At 48.5% G+C, this 22,412-nt stretch overlaps 1 protein-coding gene across 3 annotated transcripts in view; it reads right to left on the reverse strand.

Annotated features, from left to right (window-relative positions):
- The window catches only part of LOC135054613 (gastrula zinc finger protein XlCGF26.1-like), a 46,237-nt gene extending 30,530 nt beyond the window's left edge, over positions 1-15,707 (reverse strand). For 2 of the 3 annotated variants that reach the window (XM_063957810.1, XM_063957808.1), the window contains exons 1-2: positions 15,602-15,707; positions 14,501-14,535 (exon numbers count right to left, since the gene is read on the reverse strand). The gene's annotated coding sequence lies outside the window, so the exon portion shown is untranslated. The remainder of the gene's footprint in view (positions 1-14,500; positions 14,536-15,601) is intronic. The other variant, XM_063957809.1, reaches the window with a different exon arrangement.
- Positions 15,708-22,412: the final 6,705 nt, after the last annotated feature.

Genomic DNA, 22,412 nt, shown 5'->3' on the forward strand with positions numbered 1-22,412 from the left:
GTCTGGACCGGTACTAATTGTTTGTCGGCCGTCTCATGTCGTCAACCGACCTTGCAGCGTGTTGACATTATCACGTAATTCCCTAAATAAGCCATCCATTCCGGTGTCGACTCCCTAGAGAGTGACATCACCATTACAGGCAATTGCTCCGCCTCCTCACCAACATCGTCCTCCTACATGTCGACACACACGTACCGACACACAGCACACACACAGGGAATGCTCTGATAGAGGACAGGACCCACTAGCCCTTTGGAGAGACAGAGGGAGAGTTTGCCAGCACACACCAAAAACGCTATAATTATATAGGGACAACCTTATATAAGTGTTTTAACTTATAGCATCTTTTTTATATATTTCTAACGCCAAATTAGTGCCCCCCCTCTCTGTTTTAACCCTGTTTCTGTAGTGCAGTGCAGGGGAGAGCCTGGGAGCCTTCCCTCCAGCCTTTCTGTGAGGGAAAATGGCGCTGTGTGCTGAGGAGATAGGCCCCGCCCCTTTTTCGGCGGCCTCGTCTCCCGCTCTTAACGGATTCTGGCAGGGGTTAAATATCTCCATATAGCCTCCGGAGGCTATATGTGAGGTATTTTTAGCCAAAATAGGTATTCATTTGCCTCCCAGGGCGCCCCCCTCCCAGCGCCCTGCACCCTCAGTGACTGCCGTGTGAAGTGTGCTGAGAGGAAAATGGCGCACAGCTGCAGTGCTGTGCGCTACCTTTAGAAGACTGAGGAGTCTTCTGCCGCCGATTCTGGACCTCTTCTTACTTCAGCATCTGCAAGGGGGCCGGCGGCAAGGCTCCGGTGACCATCCAGGCTGTACCTGTGATCGTCCCTCTGGAGCTGATGTCCAGTAGCCAAGAAGCCAATCCATCCTGCACGCAGGTGAGTTCACTTCTTCTCCCCTAAGTCCCTCGTTGCAGTGATCCTGTTGCCAGCAGGACTCACTGTAAAATAAAAAACCTAAGCTAAACTTTTCTAAGCAGCTCTTTAGGAGAGCCACCTAGATTGCACCCTTCTCGGCCGGGCACAAAAATCTAACTAACTGGCTTGGAGGAGGGTCATAGGGGGAGGAGCCAGTGCACACCACCTGATCGGAAAGCTTTACTTTTGTGCCCTGTCTCCTGCGGAGCCGCTATTCCCCATGGTCCTTTCAGGAACCCCAGCATCCACTAGGACGATAGAGAAAAAGTAGTTTCCCAGTTTCCCCTGTGTGGAGGAACAGTCCAGTTCCACACACACATAGCCCTAGCAGCCAAAGATAGGGAAGGGCTGGCCAGCTCGGGGTACGTAGGGATTGCTGTTACAACAGTGAGCAGATAGGGATTTAAAGGTACAGCATCGTTGTATATTCTTGCACTGTAATGTGTTATTGTGATGTGTGTTGTTTCCGTGCAGGGTAAAGTTGGATGTTCGTGCATAGAGTCTGTGCCGCACCACATACAGCAGAGTTAGTTTGAGGGCTCTGTTAATGAAGCTAGTGTAGTGGATGGACACTATGTGACGTTTATGCCCTGCACGGTGATTGTGGTGTTTTGTCTCCTTACAGGGACCTGTAAGTGGAGAAGCAGGAGAAGCGCAAGATTGTCGACGGTGAGAAATATCTTTGTGTGTTTGCCCCTACCTATCCTCCTTTCTTATGGGCGGACAGTGGACCTTGCACCCCAGTGCAAGGTTGAATTTTCACCTGTTGCGCAAGAACCAATAGGTGATAATTCGGGCCCTGAGGCAGAGTGCCAAGGATGACCTTCACTTAAGCATGAAAGCCCTATTTGTGGATACCTCTAGGTGGGCACTTCGGTCTTCTTTAGGAAGGGACAGTTCTCACCCTATCTCCCTCCTTGCAGAATGTTGTGTCCGGGTCCAGTTGGTGTACCAGGACTGTTGATTTCTCTTGCGGCCTGAAGGTGAGAGGGTGCGACGCCAGGTACGCAGCCAGACGACAACTGCGCCTGAGAAATAGTCATTCGAAGCCATCTGGATAATGTCTGCTTGTTAGCAGGCCAGCCTCTTTTGTGAAATCCGTATAAATCAGAGTATCCGGTCTACGTACATTTTTGGTTTGATCCACATAAATTCGAAGTGCACGTACAACATCCAATAAAGCTTCACCTGCTGTGATGATGGGAGACTGAAAAGCTGGAACCACCATTTCCTGACTGATATGAAACTTAGAGACAACTTTAAGGAGGTAGCCAGACCTAGTTCTGAGGACAGCCCTATCCTGGTAAAAAAAAAATATATATATAAAAAAGGGGAGCGACAAGATAACGCTCCTATGTTAGACAGCATGCATGAAGAAGAAAAAAAGTCTTCCATGTAAGCCATTTTGAATCCAGAGTTTCTAAAGGTTCAAATGGTGAATACTGTAAAGCTTGAATCACTAAAGAGAATTCCCAAGGGGCAATCAGACGGACAAATGGAGGTTGTATTCTAAGAACTCTCTGAAACTTGCACATTAAGGGTCGCCAGGTGGAGATCTAGATCCATTCCTGCTTGTAAAAAGGCAAGAGCTTTTGCCAACGTAAAGACCTTAGGATCGTGATCTCTGGGTGCACACCACCTAAAGTCCGATTGCCATGTTCTGTAGTAAATCCGAGCTGAAGCAGGTTACGAGTCTTGAGCATGGTCTGCACCACCTGGCATGAGAAACCCCTTGAAGGAATGTCTCAAGAGCCACGTCGTCAAAAACAGATGAGCCAGGTCTGCATGTAGACACGGTCATTGAATCAACAGATCTGGTCGTAGAGGCAGTCTGAGGGGATTGTCTAGTGAGAGACCCTGAAGGTCTGCAAACCAAGAACATCTCGGCCAATGTGGCGCTATGAGGATCATTGTGCCTCCTTTCTGCTTGAAATTGTGAAGTACCCTCGGAAGGAGTGATACCAGAGGGAAACATAGGTCAGGCTTGAAATTCCATTGTACTACCAGAGCGTTCTTGAAAGCTGCGCTGGAATCTCCGCTGCTCATTAAAATGGCTGCCTGCTCTCTGAGGGAAGGAGGGAGAGTGAAAGTACAGCTCAAGTGCGGGAAATCTGTGTGAAGTCTCAAAGTGTGAAAAAGCTGCTTAATACCAGTACTCCACATCATAACAGGATCCAGATATGGACTTATGCTAATCTAACCTTGGAACATCTGCCTTGGAATCATTCCCTGTGGGACATACACACTACAGCACCATTCGGAGAGACCCAGCTTGGATACAAGTGATACAGCTTGCCTGCTGTTTTTCAAAAGCATTTGGAAGCCTCCGCATATACGGGTAAAACCAGCTGTATTTCAACTCATTTCCCCAGGGAACTTTTGGTTCAGCGTTCCAGTCCGAGATCCTCAGTGGACACTCACTAGCAGCATATTTAAAATCTTTTCAGCTCCACATATGCCCTAACTTCATATGAATGTGTGAATGTTTATTTTATTCATGTTTTTATTCACTAATTAGTGTTTAGCAAATAAATACAAATGTTTTTTTCATCATCCATAGTTGTTTAATCATTTTAATTATTGGAAAGACAGCAAGCGCCAGCTCTAGTATCTTTTGTTGCTAAAACTCCTTTATTGGGACTGACAATCCATTGCTGGCAGCTGTGACAGCGCGTCTGGAATTGCTTTTCTCTTTCTCATTAAAATGGCTGCCTGCTCTCTGAGGGAAGGAGGGAGAGTGAAAGTACAGCTCAAGTGCGGGAAATCTGTGAGACTTCCAGAGTTAGGGGGAGAGGCTACAGGCTCAGCGCCCACTCCCCTGTGCTGGCATCCACCCCAGGTACTCAGCGGGTAGTCTAGTGAAGCAGCTGCCCAGTTACAGTGTGCACACCAGCGCTGGCATCCGTATTCCCTCAGACGCCGGCAGACCGTGATTTAGTGAAGCACAGACTCCTTACCAGCCCCCTGGTGCCGGCCACGCAGTCCCCAGGGTTCCTTCACGGGCGGTGCTAGTACGCAAGGTGAGGACTCCCTGCTTAGGAACCCACCACTAAAGCCGGATCCAGCGTGGTGTTCCGGCACCGGCGGGGGGAGTTGGAGCTGTAGCGCTGAAGTCAAAAGACTTACAGCACTGTCAGCCCATCCAGAAGTAACAAAAAGTCAAAATAAAAAGCTATTTCGAACTCCAAGAGCAGCCCCCTGCTGAGGTGCACCCGCTTCCTGCGGGCACTAACAAAAAACTGAAGTGCTCTGGCTGGAGGCGGGGTTATAGGAAAGAGGAGCCATGCATCCTGGGGTACCATGAAAGCTTTGCTGCTGGTGCCTGGACTCCACCCACCACCTATAACCCAAGATTTTCCTGTGGAACCCCATGAACCCTGCAGAAGAAAGAGTTTACAAAGGTAGGTTCTACCATAACTCTTATTTTCTTCTTCAGAGTCTATAGGGGGTCCACAGGGATACCATAGTGATGTCCCAAAGTAGTTCCCCTAAGGGTGGGGACGTGCTTGAGCCTGGAGGACTTGTCTCCCAAAGGCAGCACCCCGAGAAGCAATTGTTTCAAAGAAGTAGAACCGAAGAAAAAAGTGTGGGCGGAAGGTCATGTGTTTGCTCTGCACAAAATGGGGAGGGGGGGGGGGCTACATGATAAATCAAACACTCTGCGATCAGAGGCCATGGCAAGTAAAAAGAGAATCTTTTTGTGCCAGCCACTTTATTCCACTGTGTTCAAAGGTTCAAACTGAGCTTTTGTAATGCCTGTAGAACCAAAGACAAGTCCAACGGAGCCACTGGAGGGATAAATGTAAGCTGAATGCGGAGGACTCCCTGAAAACAAGTTCTGATATCCGGTAGGGAAGTAATCTTTTGCTGAAACCATATGGACAGAGCAGATATGTGTACTTTGAAGGACGCTATGCCTAACTTATTATCAAATTTACTTGGCGCAGTCGCACTGCGGACATTGAGCATGCGCATAAGCGACTAATCACTCCGTTGCGAAAAAAAAATAACCAGCGATCAACTTGGAATGACCCCCTTTAAGCATTGTCTGGATAATGGAGCTCGAGAAACCCTTCAATTTTAAAAGGGACAGTAGGTCGTCTATTCGCAATTATTAAAATAAAAAACTAAAAATAGGATTTTTCTCTTAGTCCGTAGAGGTTGCTGGGGATGCTTCAAGAACCATGGGGTATAGACGGGATCCGCAGGAGACATGGGCACTAAGACTTTAAATGGGTGTGAACTGGCTCCTCCCTCTATGCTCCTCCTCCAGACTCCAGTTATAGGAACTGTGCCCAGGGAGACGGACATTTCGAGGAAAAGGATTTATTGTTAAACTAAGGTGGGATACATACCAGCTCACACCACAAACACGCCGTACAACATGGCATTAGCAAAAGTCCAGTCAACGGCATGAACAACATCAGCAACAGGCTGACCATAACTGAAACACAACCTTTGTGTAACACAAGCAATAACAATTACTGCAGATAGTGTCCGCACAGGGACGGGCGCCCAGCATCCTCTACGGCAGTGTTTTTCAACCACTGCGCCGTGGCACACTAGTGTGCCCTGAGCAGTCTCCAGGTGTGCCGCCATAGAAGCAGAGCCAGGCCCATCTGTGTTTTACCGCTACTGAGGCCCTGGAAAAATCAATACTGGTGGGGTTAGTGGCTGCAGAGCCAGTTCTAATTTTGGGCCCGGCAGTGTTGGGCTCTTCTGGTTCTCTCAGATGTGGCTCAGGCGTTACCTATGGAGAAGCTGCAACGTGAAATCCTAGGACATACAACTACACCGTGCATCACCATTATATTTGAGTGTGCCTTAGCAATATTTAGATCTTGTTCAGTGTGCCGCAATTTGTAAAAGGTTGAAAATCTCTGCTCTACGGACTAAGAGAAAAGGATTTACAGGTAGGTGTTAAAATCCTATTTTCTCATACGTCCTAGAGGATGCTGGGGATGCTTCAAGAACCATGGGGTTTATACCAAAGCTCTAGAACGGGCGGGAGAGTGCGGATGACTCTGCAGCACTGATTGGCCAAACATGAGGTCCTCCTCAGCCAAGGTATCAAACTTGTAAAACTTCGCAAAAGGTGTTTGATCCCGACCAAGTAGCAGCTCGGCAAAGCTGTAATTCCGAGACCCCTCGGGCAGCCACCCAGGAAGAGCCCACCTTCCTGGTAGAATGGGCTTTCACCGATTTCGGTAATGCCAATCCTGCCGTAGAATGAGCCTGCTGAATCGTATTACAGGTCCAGCGTGCAATAGTCTGCTTGGAAGCAGGAGCCCCAATCTTCTTGGGAGCCCACAGGACAAACAGAGCCTCTGTTTTCCTAATCTGAGCCGTTCTGGCGACATAGATTTTGAAAGCTCTGAGCACATCGAGAGACTTCGATTCCGCCAAGGCGTCAGTAGCCACTGGCACCACAATAGGCTGGTTTACGTGAAACTATGAAACCACTTTTGACAGAAATTGCTGTCGAGGTCTCAACTCCGCTCTATCTGCATGGAAGATTAAATAGGGGCTTTTGTGAGACAAAGCCGCCAATTCAGACACCCGCCTTGCGGATGCCAAGGCCAACAGCATGACCACTTTCCAAGTAAGGAATTTCAACTCAACCTTACGCAAAGGTTCAAACCAATGAGATTGCAGGAACTGCAACACCACATTAAGATCCCATGGTACCACTGGGGGCACAAAGGGAGGTTGGATGTGCAGCACGCCCTTTACGAAGGGCTGTACTTCTGGAAGGGAGGCCAATTCTTTCTGAAAGAAAACCGATAAGGCCGAAATTTGTACTTTAATAGAGCATAACTTTAGGCCCGCATACACACCTGCTTGCAAAAAATGGAGCAAACGCCCCACCTGAAATTCTTCTGTAGGAGCCTTCTTGGATTCACACCAAGACACATATTTTCTCCAAATACGGTGGTAATGCTTCGCCGTTACTTCTTTTCTAGCCTGAAGTAGTGTGGGAATGACTTCACTGGGAACACCCTTTCGGGCTAGGATTTGGCGCCATGCCATCAAACGCAGCCGCGGTAAGTCTTGATACACGCACGGCCCTTGCTGTAACAGGTCCTCTCGTAGAGGAAGAGGCCAGGGATCTTCTATGAGTAATTCTTGAAGATCTGGATACCCGTTTTGCATCCTGTTACTTGTACAGCAGTGTGGAGGTCAGGGCCAGTGTCTCTGCAGCTTCTGTGAAGAGAAAATGGCGCTGGTCAGAGCTGTGGGGGCTAAGCCACACTGGCGCACTTCAGTCCCGCTCATTTTCATTTTTATACTTGTGGGGGTCTATATTGAATGCCTAGGCACTTTTCATATAACTTTTGCCAGTTACTTTCAGGTCGCCATGCTGCCCAGGGCGCCACCCCTGCGCCCTGCACCCTATCAGTGCCGCTGTGTGTTTGGGAGCATGGCGCGCAGCGCGACCGCTGTGCGGTACCTCAAGACCTGAACTCTTCTGCCATCACTGAAGTCTTCCTTTCTTCTTTTACCCACCCAGCTTCTTTTTTATGGCTCTGCAAGGGCGGGTGACAGCACGGCTCCGGGAACAAGCAGCTAGGCGTACCAAGTGATCGAACCCTCTGGAGCTAATGGTGTCCAGTAGCATAAGAAGCAGAGCCTTTGAACTTACAGAAGTAGGTCTGCTTCTCTCCCCTCAGTCCCTCGGAGCAGGGAGCCTGTTGCCAGCAGAGCTCCCTGAACATAAAAAACCTAACATAAAAGTATTTTTTTCAGAGAAACTCAGTAGAGCTCCCCTGTTTGTGACCAGTCTCCCTGGGCACAGAATCTAGCTGGAGTCTGGAGGAGGGGCATAGAGGGAGGAGCCAGTTCACACCCATTTGAAGTCTTAAAGTGCCCATGTCTCCTTAAAGTGCCCATAGTTCTTGAAGCATCCCCAGCATCCTCTAGGACGTATGAGAAATCACATGTACATAAGTATTCACAGCCTTTGCCATGAAGTTCAAAAGTAAGCTCAGGTGCATCCTGTTTCCACTGATCATCCTTGAGATGTTCCTACAGCTTAATTGGAGTCCACCAGCAAACAAACCAGACGGTCACATCAGCGCCTCAAGTGGTCTCCACACTGGAGGTCAAGGCTGCTATACACATGATCTCCCATGAGCGGGAGACCGCTTTTCTTGCTCCCCGGTGACCAGCTGCAGCCTGAGCATCTCTACAGCGATAGTTGTTGGAGCAGCAGCGCCAGCGTCCTATGGACTGCCCAGCTCTGATTGCTCCAAAACATACCAAAAATAAAATTATGTATAAAAAGAAAAGCTTATCTAAAAGATGCCTGGCTCCTGCCGGCACCTCGCTGGAGGTGGGGGTTATAGGAGAGCAGGACCAGTGCATCCTGGGAGCTGAAGCTTTTAACTGTTTGGTGTCCCCTCCTCAATCACCTAAAACTCCCAATGGTATCTCTGTGGACCCCCTATGCAGAAAGTTGATTTATTTCCAGATGTAGAGCCCACTCTCTGGAGTGTACGTTTTGACGGCTTAGGAAGTCCGCTTCCCAGTTGAGAATTCCTGGAATGAACACCAAGATAGCTGGGAGGTGACGCTCTGCCCATGTGAGAATGCGGGCCACCTCCTTTATGGCAGGCCGACTGCAAATACTGTACCTCCTTGATGAATTATGTAGGCTACTGCGGACTGTACCTGAATGAGTCTTCCGCAAAAAAGATCCTGTGCCAGATGGAGTGTTTCGTACAACGCCCGAATCTTAAGAATGTTGATGGGCAGATGACTGTCCTGTATTGTCCATCGTCCCTGAAAGGACTGGTGACAAGTTACTGCTCCCCAGCCAAGAAGACTTGCATCCAATGTAAGGAATACTCAATCCGGGACCCTAAAGGGACACCCCTTGTATAAATGGGACGTTTGTAACCACCATAGTAGGGACCATAGTCCTGTTATAGCACTATGGTCTGCTTCCTGATGAGCTGGTGCTAGCCATTCCAACGTGACAAAAACAGACGTTGAAGAAGCCTGGAGTGGAATTGGGCATACTCCACCATGTCGAAGGCGGAGACCATGGACCCCAAGACCTACATGGCTGAGTGTATGGACACTTGCCGTCGTTGAAGAAAGCTGCGCAAGCTTGTGTCAGGAAGATAATCTGTACCTGTGTATCTAGAATGGATCCTAGTAGATATAACATCCTGTTGAGAGAGGGACAGGGAGGACTTTTCCCAGTTCAGAATCCAGCTGTGCGCCTGTCGGAGGGCAACGGTCAAACAAAGATATTGCCGTAAAGTCTCCGTTGACTGTGCTAGAATCAGTAGGTCATCAAGGTAGGGAAAGATATGAACCCCCCGACGCCTGAGATGTGCAGCCATATTTGGCATAATCTTGGTGAAGACCCAAGGGACCATGGAAAGTCCAAATGGCAGAGCCCTGAACTGAAAGTGTTGCTGACTGACAGCAAACCTGAGGAAACACTGATGGTTGCGTATATAGGCACATGCAGGTATGTATCCTGGATGTCCAGAGAAACCATAAAGTCCCCAGGCTATAGAGCCAAAACAATGGAGCAGAGGGTTTCCATGCAAAACTTGGGGATCCTTATGAACCCGTTGAGAGACTTCAGGTTGACGATTGGTCGAAAGGACTAATTGGGCGGTATCCTATTAGTTACCGTGAGTTACCGCACAGTAATAACATGCTTTTTACCCAATAACACTATTAGGCTATCCTATTACAACCAGTTTTTACCGTGCAGAGACTCACCCGTTATCGGCCAATAACATATGGGATCCCTGATAACATTGTGGTTCGTGTCAGATAAGGGGTCTCCTGGGGCTGCTTATCAGGGATTCTGTTTTTTTGTGCCTCTGTCACGATAAGTGCCAGCTTTCGGGCTAATAGCATAGCCCAGGGGGAATCCTTTAGCTGCGGTAACTCACCACAGCTAATAGGATACTTCCCATTGGGATTTTGGACCAGACAGTGTAGAATAGAAGACTGTCCGCTGTTGTTGTATGGGGACATGTATTAGGACTCCTGATTGTAGAAGGGAGTGACTAGCCTGTTGAAGAACCACAGCCTTGACCGGATCTGCTGGTAGACTCATACAAAAATACTGTTGAGGGGGTCCCCTCTAAAAGGTGAGGGCATACCCCAGGGAAACCACTTCCTGCGCCCAGGCGTCCATAGTAGTCTGTCGCCATGTCTCTGCAAACTGAATAAGCCGGCTTCCCACCTTGGACTGCCCAATGAGGAGGTCCATAATGTCAGGCAGAGGATTTGTCATCCGGCTTTCAGGCTGGACGTATAGCAGCTCAGGATTGTTTGGATCTTGGCATATTGGGCTTATATGAACCAGACTTTTTAGGGAATGACAGTCCCTTAGCCTTTCCCTGCAGGCGAAAGGACCTAAAGTATGATGTTTTAGCCTTGAGAGCCGCAGTTGATGGAAGGAAGGATATCTTAGAACAGCCGCGGCCAACACGTGGCTATTGAGCCGCATGCGGCTCTTTCATTATTCAAATGTTGCTCCCAACACTCAAAGTCACCTGACCACAACAGATCCGGAAACTGTTGCACTCCAGCCAGACACACAGCAGCACTACGGCGACTGAAAACTGAGGGAGCGAGATACTGGGCTGTAGTGACATATGAAGGTGGGCTGTAGTGACAAGAGGGAGCTGGCTGGAGTGATACAGGAGGTTGCTGGCTGGAGAGACACAATGAGGGAGCTGACTGGAGTGACACAGAAGGGTGTTGGCAGGAGTGACACACATGGGGGAGCTGTCTGGAGTGACACAGGAGGGTACTAGCAGGAGTGACACATTTGCACATGGGGGATCTCGCTGGAGTGACACAGGCAGGTGCTGGCTGAAGTGACACATGGAGAAGCTGAAGTGTATTATGTGAATAAGGCTTTTTCACTATATTTTATTCGGATCTGGCATTTTCATTGTATTTTATACGAGGGGTGTGGCCTAGCAGGCACAAAGCCAGACCCCATTTTTGCGCACGCACCTTCAGCTTGATGTCAGCTCTTTGATGTACTTTTGTCTCTTTGTCTCTGACTGGTTGGCCACCCCATCTTAGAAGCTGCCACATTGGCTACTATCTTGTCAAGCTCAGCGCCAAATAGAATATCCTCTGTAAAAGGTAACGAGTCCAATGCTTTCTTGAAATCAGAGTCCGCCCTCCAGGAGCGAAGCCAGAACACTCTTCTAGCAGTTACTGAAGTTTCTGACACTTTAGAAGTGAGTATTCCTGTTTCAAGGGCTACATCCACAATATAGGAGGCTGCCTCTCTAATACGAGACATGCAGGAGAGCTGCTCACTGGTGGCATCCGAGGGGAGATGGTCCTCAAGTGCTTCCAACCCAAGCAGTAGCCATGGCTGAGCGTGTAATAGAAAATGCCTGAGAAAAAATGGTTCTGAGGAAAATCTAATTTTTCCTATCCGTTGCATCCTTAAAGGAGTATGCAGAGGGAATGGGCAATGTAGATCTTTCACTAGACAAGCTACATGAGCATCTACAGAAGCAGGAACCTCCCATTTATTACAATCTCCCTCTGGGAGAGGGTAGAGAGAAGCCAGCTTTCTTGGTAGCTGAAACTTCCCATTCCGTGAGCTGGTCTGACTGAGGATTTTCTGCCTCAATGACCCTTTGTCTCTTATAGATTGGACCCTTAGGCTTAGGAGCCGGAACCTCTTCCTCTAGGTTATGGACAGAATGAACTGCCCTGACTAAGGCGGGGACATCCACATTAGAGCGTTGCTCCACTTCCTGCCGAGTCAGAACCAGGGTCCGACGCATTGTCCTCTGCCTCCTGATCAGAAGACATCTTAGAATCTGAAGTCTGCGCCGATTGAGATACGGGTGTAGCCCATCTCGGCACTTTAAAGGCTCCTGGTCTGTCGCCCTGTAACATATCTTGAAAAGCGACTGATGTCTGAGCTAAGCTCTGGACAGACTGTGAAAACATGTCCATCCAGGGAGACAACATAATGGGGTCCAACAAAGCAGGCTGAAGCTGTTGAGGAAACCCCTGTAGTAGAGGTAGAGTAGGAGCCGACAAGTGTTCTACTAACTGCGACATAACCTGAGATAAAGAAGCCACTCATGATGGCTCTTGGACAGGCGCTGGTGTAACAGTCCTGTAATGTTGGTGTAGCAGAACACCTCTAACAGAGACCATGGGGGTAATTCAAACACTAGGGTCCGTTTTTTTGCATCCCTGCGATCAGGTAATCGCTGCCTACCGGGGAGGGTTTGTGGTGCGTGCAGGTGTGCGATCGCATGTGTAGCAGAAACTACACAAACATCAGTTTGTGCAGTTTCTGCTCAGCCCAGGACTTACTCAGCCGCTGCGATGATCGGGGCCGGAGCCGACGTCGGGAATCCTCCCGTAAAATGCCGGGTCCCTCCTGCGTGTTTCCGGACACTCCTTGAAAACAGTCAGTTGCTACCCACAGACGGCCTCTTCCTGTCAATCAACCTGCGATCGCCGGTGTATTCGGAATAAACGCGCTGTCCGGCGCTCCATGTCGCTGCGGTCTGTCACGCCTGCGCAGTTCAGACCTGATCACCCGCTGTGTGAAAGTGCACAGCAGCGATCAGGCCTGAATGCCCCCCCATATTGTACAAAATCCTGACAGTCTATAGCGGCTGAACAGGATCTGCATGAAACCAGTATAGGAGCTCCAGCCTCCATATTACCCATAGAGGACATAGTAAATACACATACAGAGTACAACTATGAAAATATGCAAATGTGACGCCCCTCACAATTTACAGGTAGATGTGAGGTACAGAACCGCTAACCACCTGGCATAGGTTATAGGAGGTGTAATACAGCACAGAAATAACAATAAACAAAAAATAAGGTTTGTTGGCGCTGGGCAGAACTGTGTAAATGTGAATTGGAATCAGCAGCCACCTGGTAAGGAGGTAGCCAGCCTCCTCAGCAATTAGCAATAGAAAACAAACAAATACCAGGTCGGCGCTTGAAAATCCAATAATACTGCCAAATATAATAAAACAATTTATTTAGCTAGCAAAAAAATATATAAAACACAAAAAGAAACATAGAAAAATAAAAACTAATAATGGACCACAATAATATATAACACATAAAACTTGGGTGTAATTACACCTCAGATAATAGCATATATATGCCTATAATAAAAACATATAGGAGTGGGTCACCGGTTTTCACCTATATAGCTTTCAATATACTGGATTCTAAGTTGTTCAGTCTCTCACAGTTCAGAAAGAATATGTCCTCCGGCTAATAAATTCAGCCTCTGTAACCATATATGTAAAGTATAATTTTCCACGTGATGGATATGATATGAAAGAACCTCTTGAAGAAGCCGCCTGGGGTGCGGAGAAACGCGTTGAGGACACAGAGAGGACGGGTCACTGAGAATATCACCGAGACCATCCAAGTGCTCACAGGAGAAATACACCTGCTGTTCTATAATATCAAGTTGTCTGTAACCTGTTGCCGGCAATCAGCCTGCTTGTGAAGAGACCGGACTCTTCATTTCTTCACAATTTTTCACACCATCAGCCTGTCTTGCTGAGCATGGCTATTTCCAATCAGGGATAATACACGGCAGTTTAGCTTACCAACTCTGTGCTGTGTTAAAGAAAACATCCATCCCTGCGGGCGCCGCCGACGGATGTCTCACCCGTGCAAAGGGTGATAGAGAGCGGCTTTGCATTACCCACCGTGCATAGGAAAGCAAGGACAGCGATTCAGTGAGTAATTGAAACCGTACGGTTCTTTCATATCATATCCATCACGTGGAAAATTATACTTTACATATATGGTTACAGAGGCTGAATTTATTAGCCGGAGGACATATTCTTTCTGAACTGTGAGAGACTGAACAACTTAGAATCCAGTATATTGAAAGCTATATAGGTGAAAACCGGTGACCCACTCCTATATGTTTTTATTATAGGCATATATATGCTATTATCTGAGGTGTAATTACACCCAAGTTTTATGTGTTATATATTATTGTGGTCCATTATTAGTTTTTATTTTTCTATGTTTCTTTTTGTGTTTTATATATTTTTTTGCTAGCTAAATAAATTGTTTTATTATATTTGGCAGTATTATTGGATTTTCAAGCGCCGACCTGGTATTTGTTTGTTTTCTACAGAAATAACAATACAGCAGTTTTGAGCACAAACAGCAGTAGCTAGCAATAAGTCATATACAATACATATATAATTGGGCACTGAATCATCTACACAAGCCCCAAAGGCTGGTAGGATAAGTGCTGTATAACCTGGCCCTTGGGAGAGGAATACAGGGAGACTGGACCCAGTCGTGAGACTTGCTGTGGCAGACTCCGTATAACACTGGCTGCTGAGCGTCTCACCGGGGGAGGAGGGTAACAAATAGCAGCCCACACACAGGTCACACTTATATAAATGTAAAAGGACACCAGAGGCTGCTCCCCAGTATTATAATAATAATAATAATAGGTCACCACAGGATACTCTATCTGTATAATAACAGGACACCACAGGCCACCCAGCCTGTATAATAATATTAATAAAAATAACATGACACCACAGGCCACTTGCCTTATATAATGACAGGACACCTCAGGCGGCTCCCCCTGTAATAGTATTATTAATTATTATTATTGTTATTATTATTATAACAACAACAACACTGCAAACAAGACACCACATACTGTACCCCTTGTATAATAATAAAAACCATAACAGGACACCAAAGGCTGCTCCCCTGCATTGTAACAGAGGGCCTAATTCAGACCTGACTGCAGCAGCAACATTTTTATCTAATGGGCAAAACCATGTGCACTGCAGGGGGGGCAGATGTAACACGTGCAGAGAGAGTTAGATTTGGGTGGGGAGTTTTCAAACTGAAATCTAAATTACAGTGTAAAAATAAAGCAGCCAGTATTTACCCTGCACAGAAACAAAATAACCCACCCAAATATAAAGGGCCCTACACACTGGCCGACATGACAGCACGATATGAATGATCTCGTTCATTAATGAACGAGATAACATTCATATCGTGCAATGTGGAGGCTCCAACGATGAACGATGCGCGGCCCCGTGCTCGTTCATCGCTGGTCCTCCGTCGGCTGTACATGCAGGCCAATATGGACGATCTCATCCATATTTGCCTGCACTTCAATGCAGCCGGGTGATGGGGGTGGAGTGAAGAAACTCCCCCCGTCACTGCCCACCCGCCGCCGGGTCGCCCGTCGGCCGTATCCGCCGTCGGGCAGCTCGGCGGCAGATCGGCCAGTGTGTAGGGCCTATAACTCTCTCTCTGCACGTTATATCTGCCACACCTGCAGTGCACATGGTTTGCCCACTTGAGGAAGATATTGCATTTGCAATCAACCTTGAACTAGGCCTTATAGATAAGCTGCTCCCCCTGTATAATAATAAATGGAGACCACAGGCTGCTCCACTTGTATGATCATAACAACCACAGGACACCACAGGCTGCTGCCTCTGTATAATAATAATAATATTAATAATAATAATAATAATATTAGGACACCACAGGCTGCTCCCCCTGTATAATAATAATAATAATATTAGGACACCACAGGCTGCTCCCCCTGTATAATAATAATAATAATAATAATAATAATAACAAAATGGCACCACAGGCTGCTACCCCTGTATAATAATAGTCACCCTCTCCTGCTGCTGTCAGATCATGTAACAATGTCTCCCTCCTGCATCTTCCCGCTCAGCACAATCTACCGGGATCCTACAGAGTGTGGACCGCACAGGGCGGAAGTCAGGTGGAACGCACAGGGCGTAAGTCGGGTGAAACGCATAGAGCGGAAGTCGGTGGAACGCACAGGGCGGAAGTCGGGTGAAACGCATAGAGCGGAAGTCGGTGGAACGCACAGAGCGGAAGTCGGGTGTGTAGCGCTCCGGGCAGAGGACTGGCGGTAAGTACATACATAGAGATACGGGGAGCGATGTAACACGGTGCAGGCAGCGGGTGTGGGGCCTGGAGAGGGGATGCAGTCTCCTCCCTGCACCCTGCGGGCTGGACACCCCTCTCACAGCTCCGGGGCTGCCCTGTACCTATTGCTGCTGCTCCCTGCACCTCACACCGAGGGGCCAGCGTTACTTTACACCCAGGGGCCCATGTTACCACACATGCATTAATTGCCCCTAAGCCCATTATGTGCCTTACTGCCATCATTAGCCGCCTCTCCGAGGCCATTTATTATCATTGCCCCAGCCAGGGCATCTTCCCCCCAATACTCGGACACAGGCCAATACACCGCTCTGTCCTGCGCTAAAAGCGTTACTGGTGGGATCAAACGTCGCCTTCCAGGAGCTCAGATGATGATGTCCGCTACCGGACTCAAGCGAGGAACCCCTCACATATCCCTCAGTATTTAGGTGGAGGCGCTGGACAGCTATAGGCTAGTCTGGTTACTGTTAGCCTGGAGCAAAGTGAATGAGCAGAAGAGAAATCTAAATCAAATCAGTATTTGGTGTGACCGCCCTTTGCCTTTAAAACATCAATTCTTCTAGGTACACTTGCACACAGTTTTGAAGGAACTCGGCAGGGAGGTTGTTCCAAACATCTTGGAGAACTCAGCACAGATCTTCTGTGTATGTCGGCTTCCTCAAATCAAGTAACAAATGGTTCATCCGCGCAGTCAGCTCCGTCTATTGGTCAGGTGGCTGCAGAATACTGCACTTGGGACAGACATCTTTCTTTTCTGTCATTAAAGATCCGTCACACGCAGAACAAATCCTGTGTCCCGGCGTCTCCTACACTGTTACTGCCCCTGCCCTGAGCGCTCCTCTGGCAGCTGTTGGGGCACAGGCTCATGCTGGGTCAGGTAGATGGAATTAGTGACTTCTCCCCTGTATGATGTGTAGGGAATCTGTGTGTCCTATACACCTATGTACTACTGTGTGATCTCAGTCACTGGAGCCAGGTATTATTATCTGCTTTATGTGTTATTTAGGGTGAAGACCCAATATTACTGTAGAAGATATAGAAACATTGGAGATGTATGTGAGGGGTGATCAGCAGTGTAAGGAGGAGGAAATCCCTACAGATATCAGCACAGGTGAGTAATAATCACTTTTCTCTTATGTCCTAGAGCAGGCTTTTTCAACCAGTGTGCCGTGGCACACTTGTGTGCCGCGACCAGTTGCAAGGTGTGCCGCGGAGTCAGAGTCGCTGCCTGCACCTTCAGAGCTAACTGTGGCCCAGGCTCTTCTTAGTGGATCAGTCGTGCCCGCCTGTGACCTATGCAGTGGCGGAACTGTGGGAGGCAATGGAGTCAGCTGCCGCCGGGCAACCATAGCAGCTGCCTAGGGCCTGACATGTCCAGGGGGCCCGGCCAGTGCTTAATTGTCTAGGAGTAAATTCGCTAATGCTCCCCAGTGTAACGCCCGCCAGCAGTGTCAGCCAGCTCACCCGCCGCTGATGCTCATACATACCTTCTCCAGCCACAGACATTGTCACCTTTCCCACTTCCCCCTCCTGGACAAACAACGCCGATCAGAGGCAGAAATGCCGGTGACAATGGGGCTCCTGCTGTGAAGGGGGTACAGGATGTATATCAGTGACCGGCATAGGACCGTAGATATCCCCTATCCTGAAAGGCCAGCCATTTTGGATGATCCTGTTCGATCCCGAAGATCCGGGTGTCGCCTGAAAGGTGAGATTTCCAGCTTTTGGGAACCGTTGTCAGCTTGTTGATAGACCCATGGGCCGCGGAGATATCTGCCTGCAAAACTATAAAACTGCATTTTTTCCTGACCGGAGACAGGCTCCAGGGGGACCCTCGTGTCGGTCTCTTCCCATTCCGGCATTTCCAGTCCGATCCTGGCGAACCGGGTGTCCCCTGAAAGAGGAGAGTCCCTGCTTTTTGGAACCGGTATCTGATTTTTGATAGGACCAGGGGTCGCGGAGATATCTGGCTGCAAAGTGGGTGGGACCATGCATTATCTATGGAGAAATTAAATGAGCTCTCTGTTTGTGGAACATTTATTCCTCGTCTTGGCTGGAAATCTCCGGTTCTGTAAAACCTAGAATTTGCTTGAGACACTCAAAATTTAAAGGAGACTCTCAGCTTCCAGGTGACCCTGGATCCAAGTTTCTACCCCTAATAGAACCGGAGATAGTGCCAGCTCCACACTAGAGATAAGTCCAGATTCCTTGGTAGCATTTGTTTGACCTTTGACCTCTGATATCTCTGGAAACACCGGACACATCTACTTGACCCAGGTACCATCCGATAGCTGAGTCTCTTATTCAGGAACCGGTGAAATCTAAATTTTAGACCCCCCAGGCTGCGGAGCTATCCCCCGCAGAAGTGACCACCCCCCTCCTGAAAATATGGATTATTAAGCCCACCCCCACTGGTCTCCACCCTTGTGTGTTCAAGATCAACCTACCCCCACCTACAAGTCAGTGAGGGCGCTTATCTTCTCTTTCCATCCCTGACACCCTCTCGCTCTGCCATCTCTTATTCTCTCACTTTCCCTGATACCTTCTTTCTTTCTCGCTCCTCTCTTGGTCTCTCTCTTCCTGACACCCCTCTCTCTCTATCCCTGATACTCTCTCGCTCTCCCTTCTCTTTCTCTCATTCCCACACTTTCCCTGACAGGCTCTCTCTTGCGTGCCTCTCTCTGTCTCTCTTCCTGACACCCTCTCTCTCACCCCATCTCTATCCCTGACACTGTCTCGCTATCTCCCCCTCTTCTTCCCCCACATTCTCTGACCCCCCTGTCTCTCTCTCTGACACCCTCTTTCTCTCTCTTGCTTATCCCTCTACCTTGATACCTCATCTCTCTTTCATTCTCCCCTTTCTCCTCCCCTCTCTCCCTCACCCCCCCCCCTTTCTTTTTGTCTATCTAGCAATCTATAGGGGGGCACCAACATTTATCTTGCCTCTGGGCGCCTGGGACAAACTTACGCCACTGGACCTATGCCTGGGAGACGAGGCGGTGTGATATCATAGGTCACGGCTGCTGCATCTCACCACCCAGCCAGCCCACTCGCCTGCATACACAACTTCCAGTTCCCGCCCGCATCCACAACTTTCCCTGCCCACCCACATCCACACCTGCCCGTCTGCCCGCTGCTCAGTATTCACAGCACTCCACTATGAACAATCCCTGCCACTGAGGGACAGGGAGGAGGACAGCTCACAGGAAGGGGCTAATATTTGTTATTTTATTTCTCCTGTGGGGAGCAAAAGGATTTATGGGGGGAACAATGTAAATAATTTATGTGGGGCGCAAAAGCATTTATGTGGGGAGCAATGTGATTGATTTATGTGGGGAGCAATAGGATTTATGTGGGGAGCAATGTGATTGATTTATGTGGGGAGCAATAGGATTTATGTGGGGAGCAATGTGATTGTTTTTACTGTGAAGGCCAATGTGTGTGGGTTTTTTCCCCGTGGGGAACTGATGGTGTGCCTTAGCAATTTAAAAATATTGTTTGGTGTGCCGTGAGTTAAAAAAGGTTGAAAATCACTGTCCTAGAGGATACTGGGGGTCCACATTAGTATTATGGGGTATAGATGGGTCCACTAGGAGCCTTGGGCACTTTAAGAATTTAATAGTGTGGGCTGGCTCCTCCCTCTGTGCCCCTCCTACCAGACTCCGTTTACAAAATGTGCCCGGAGGAGCCGGTCACGCTTAGGGAAGCTCCTGAAGAGTTTTCTGCATTTATTTTCTCTTTGTTATTTTCAGGCAGGGCTGGGTGGCACCAGCCTGTCTGCTTCGTTGGATTTGTGGGGGGACCCAACTTCCTAAAGAGTAATTGGTCCCATTTCTCCGCTGACAGGACACTGAGCTCCTGAGGAAATCATTCGCAAGCCCCACCACTGCGAACGTACTTCCCCGGAGCACGCCGCCACCCCTACCAGAGCCAGAAGAAAAAAGAGTGGTGAGTAGGATGCCGGCGTCCCAGTTAGCGGGTCACCGGCGGTAATGGCGGCACAAGGGTATGAGTGCAGCACTGGCTGGCAGGCTGCGGCTCCAGGCTTCAGTAACATGATGTAACAGTGTGTATCCGCGGTGAGGGGTGAGCTGAAGCCACTACTGATACCCACACTGGCGCTAGACGCTTACAGGGGTACTAACCCACTGTTAAGCAAACAGATTACCTCAGCCAGAATAAAAAAAACGGGAAGACCGCACGCAGTTAAAGGGGCGGGGCTTCACCATGAGCGGATCCAGCAGCTCACCAGCTCCATATTCCCTCTGCAGATCTCACTGAACAGTCTCACAGGGAAGCGCAGCTCCTCCATCAAGACTCCAGTTTACCTCAGCGGTACCAGGGGGTTATAGCAAAGGGGGGCAGCAATAGTGGAATACTAAACCCCTATTAAGGGTGCTTAGTGGTGAACCGGCTAAGCTTACATTAGCTATAAGGGTGCGGTGTGGCTGGTTCCATCATACTCTGTGTCTCCCTAGGGGGCTCTGTGGGGTTAACTGTGCTTTAACCTCTTCTCTCCTGTGTTGGTGTGTGCTCACTTATTGCTATATCAAAGGAGTGTGTGTCCTGCACTGCAGGGTGCTTCTCGTCCCCAGGGGGATCACTACAGTGTACTCAGGGTAGTGCACCTTCTCAGGCTAGTGGGTCTTAACCAGTGTGGTTAGAGTCACTAAAAGGGATGATCTCAAATATTTCTCATAAATTATCCCAAACTGAGAGACGCAATTCTTAAGACAGTCTATGGATGACCTGATAAATAAAGATTCAGCGCCCATACCAGCGTCTCAGACCACTACCATTTGTCCACAAAAGCGTACACTCGCCCAGATCCTGCATACTGACACCGATGATGATGCCAATGATGCAGATGACGGTGACGTGGATTTAGGCTATTAGGGAGGTCCTACACATTCCTGATAAGGTGATAGAGGACGTTGAGGAATCTCATTTCAATGTAAAAAAGAAGTCCTCTGCTACTTTCCCTGCATCTAAGGAATTAAATTCTCTATTTGAAGAAACTTGGGTCAATCCTGACAAGAAGTTTCAGATCCCTAAACGGTTGATAGCGTCTTTCCCCTTTCCTCAGGACGATAGGAAAAAGTGGGAGGTCCCGCCGATTGTTGATGCATCAGTCTCTAGGTTGTCCCGTAAGATAGTCTTACCGGTCCCAGGTGCAGCCTCCTTAAAGGACACGGCTGACCGCAAGATTGAGTCCACTCTCAAATCTCTATACACGGCTGTGGGGTGGCCCAAAGACCCACTATAGCTTGTGCTTGGATCACTAGGGCTATTTCACAATGGTCAAGTACTCTAATGGAGGACTTACATTCCTTACACAGGGGGGAGATAGTTTTACTCCTACAACATATACAGGACTCGGCACATTTTATGGTGGAGGCCCTAAAAGAGATAAGCTTACTCCACGCACACACCATGGACATGGCCGTGTCAGCACGTAGGGGCTTATGGCTACGCCAGTGGAATGCGGATTCCAGGGAAGGCGTAGAAAGCCTACCATTCACAGGTGAAGCCCTGTTTGGAGATGAACTGGATACATCTATATCCAAGGCTACGGCGGGTAAGTCTACATTCCTTCCTTCCACAGCACCCCCAGCTAGGAAAACCTACTCTGTTTCTACTCTGCAGTCCTTTCGGACAGCAAAGTTCAAAAGTAAATCAAAAGGTGCTTCTACTGACTTCAAGGGTAATAGAAGTAAATCCAGTAAACCTGCATCTAAGGGTTCACAGGAACAGACCTCTGGCTCTGCTTCCTCAACGCTTTTAGCTTGACGGTGGACCATACTGCCTGGAGGACAGGCAGGTGGGAGCCCGCTTACGATGTTTCAGTCACATATGGGCAACATCAGGCCTAGATCCCTGGCTCAAAGATCTTATCGCCCAGGCCTACAGACTATAATTTCAGGAACTCCCACCTCAGATTCTTCAAATCAGGCTTAAAAACTTCTCCAGAGGCAAGTATGATTTTGCAGGCAGCAATTAAAAAACTGGTACAGAATCAGGTCATTGTTCCAGTTCCACTGCAAAACAAGGGTTATTATTCCAACCTGTTTGTGGTTCCGAAACCGGACGGTTCGGTAAGACCCATTTTAAACCTCAAGTCACTGAACCCGTATCTACGGGTGTTCAAATTCAAGATGGAGCCTCTGAGAGTGGTGATCTCAGGTCTGGAGGAAGGGGAATTCTTGGTTTCTCTGGATATCAAGGATGCGTACCCTCACATTCCAATCTGGCCGCCTCATCAGGCTTATCTAAGGTTTGCATTGCAGGACTGTCACTACCAGTTCCAGGATCTGCAGTTTAGGCTCTCAACGGCACCGAGGGTGTTCACCAAGGTAATGGCAGTGATGATGTTCCTCCTCCGCAGACAGGGAGTGAACATAATTCAGTACCTGGTTGACCTGCTGATAAAGGCACCATCCAGGGAGAGGCTGTTAGACAGCATTGCACTTTCGACTCAACTACTCCAGGCTCACGGGTGGATTCTGAACCTGC

The sequence above is a fragment of the Pseudophryne corroboree genome, chromosome 3 (assembly GCF_028390025.1).
Source record: "Pseudophryne corroboree isolate aPseCor3 chromosome 3, aPseCor3.hap2, whole genome shotgun sequence".
Lineage (NCBI taxonomy): Eukaryota > Metazoa > Chordata > Amphibia > Anura > Myobatrachidae > Pseudophryne > Pseudophryne corroboree.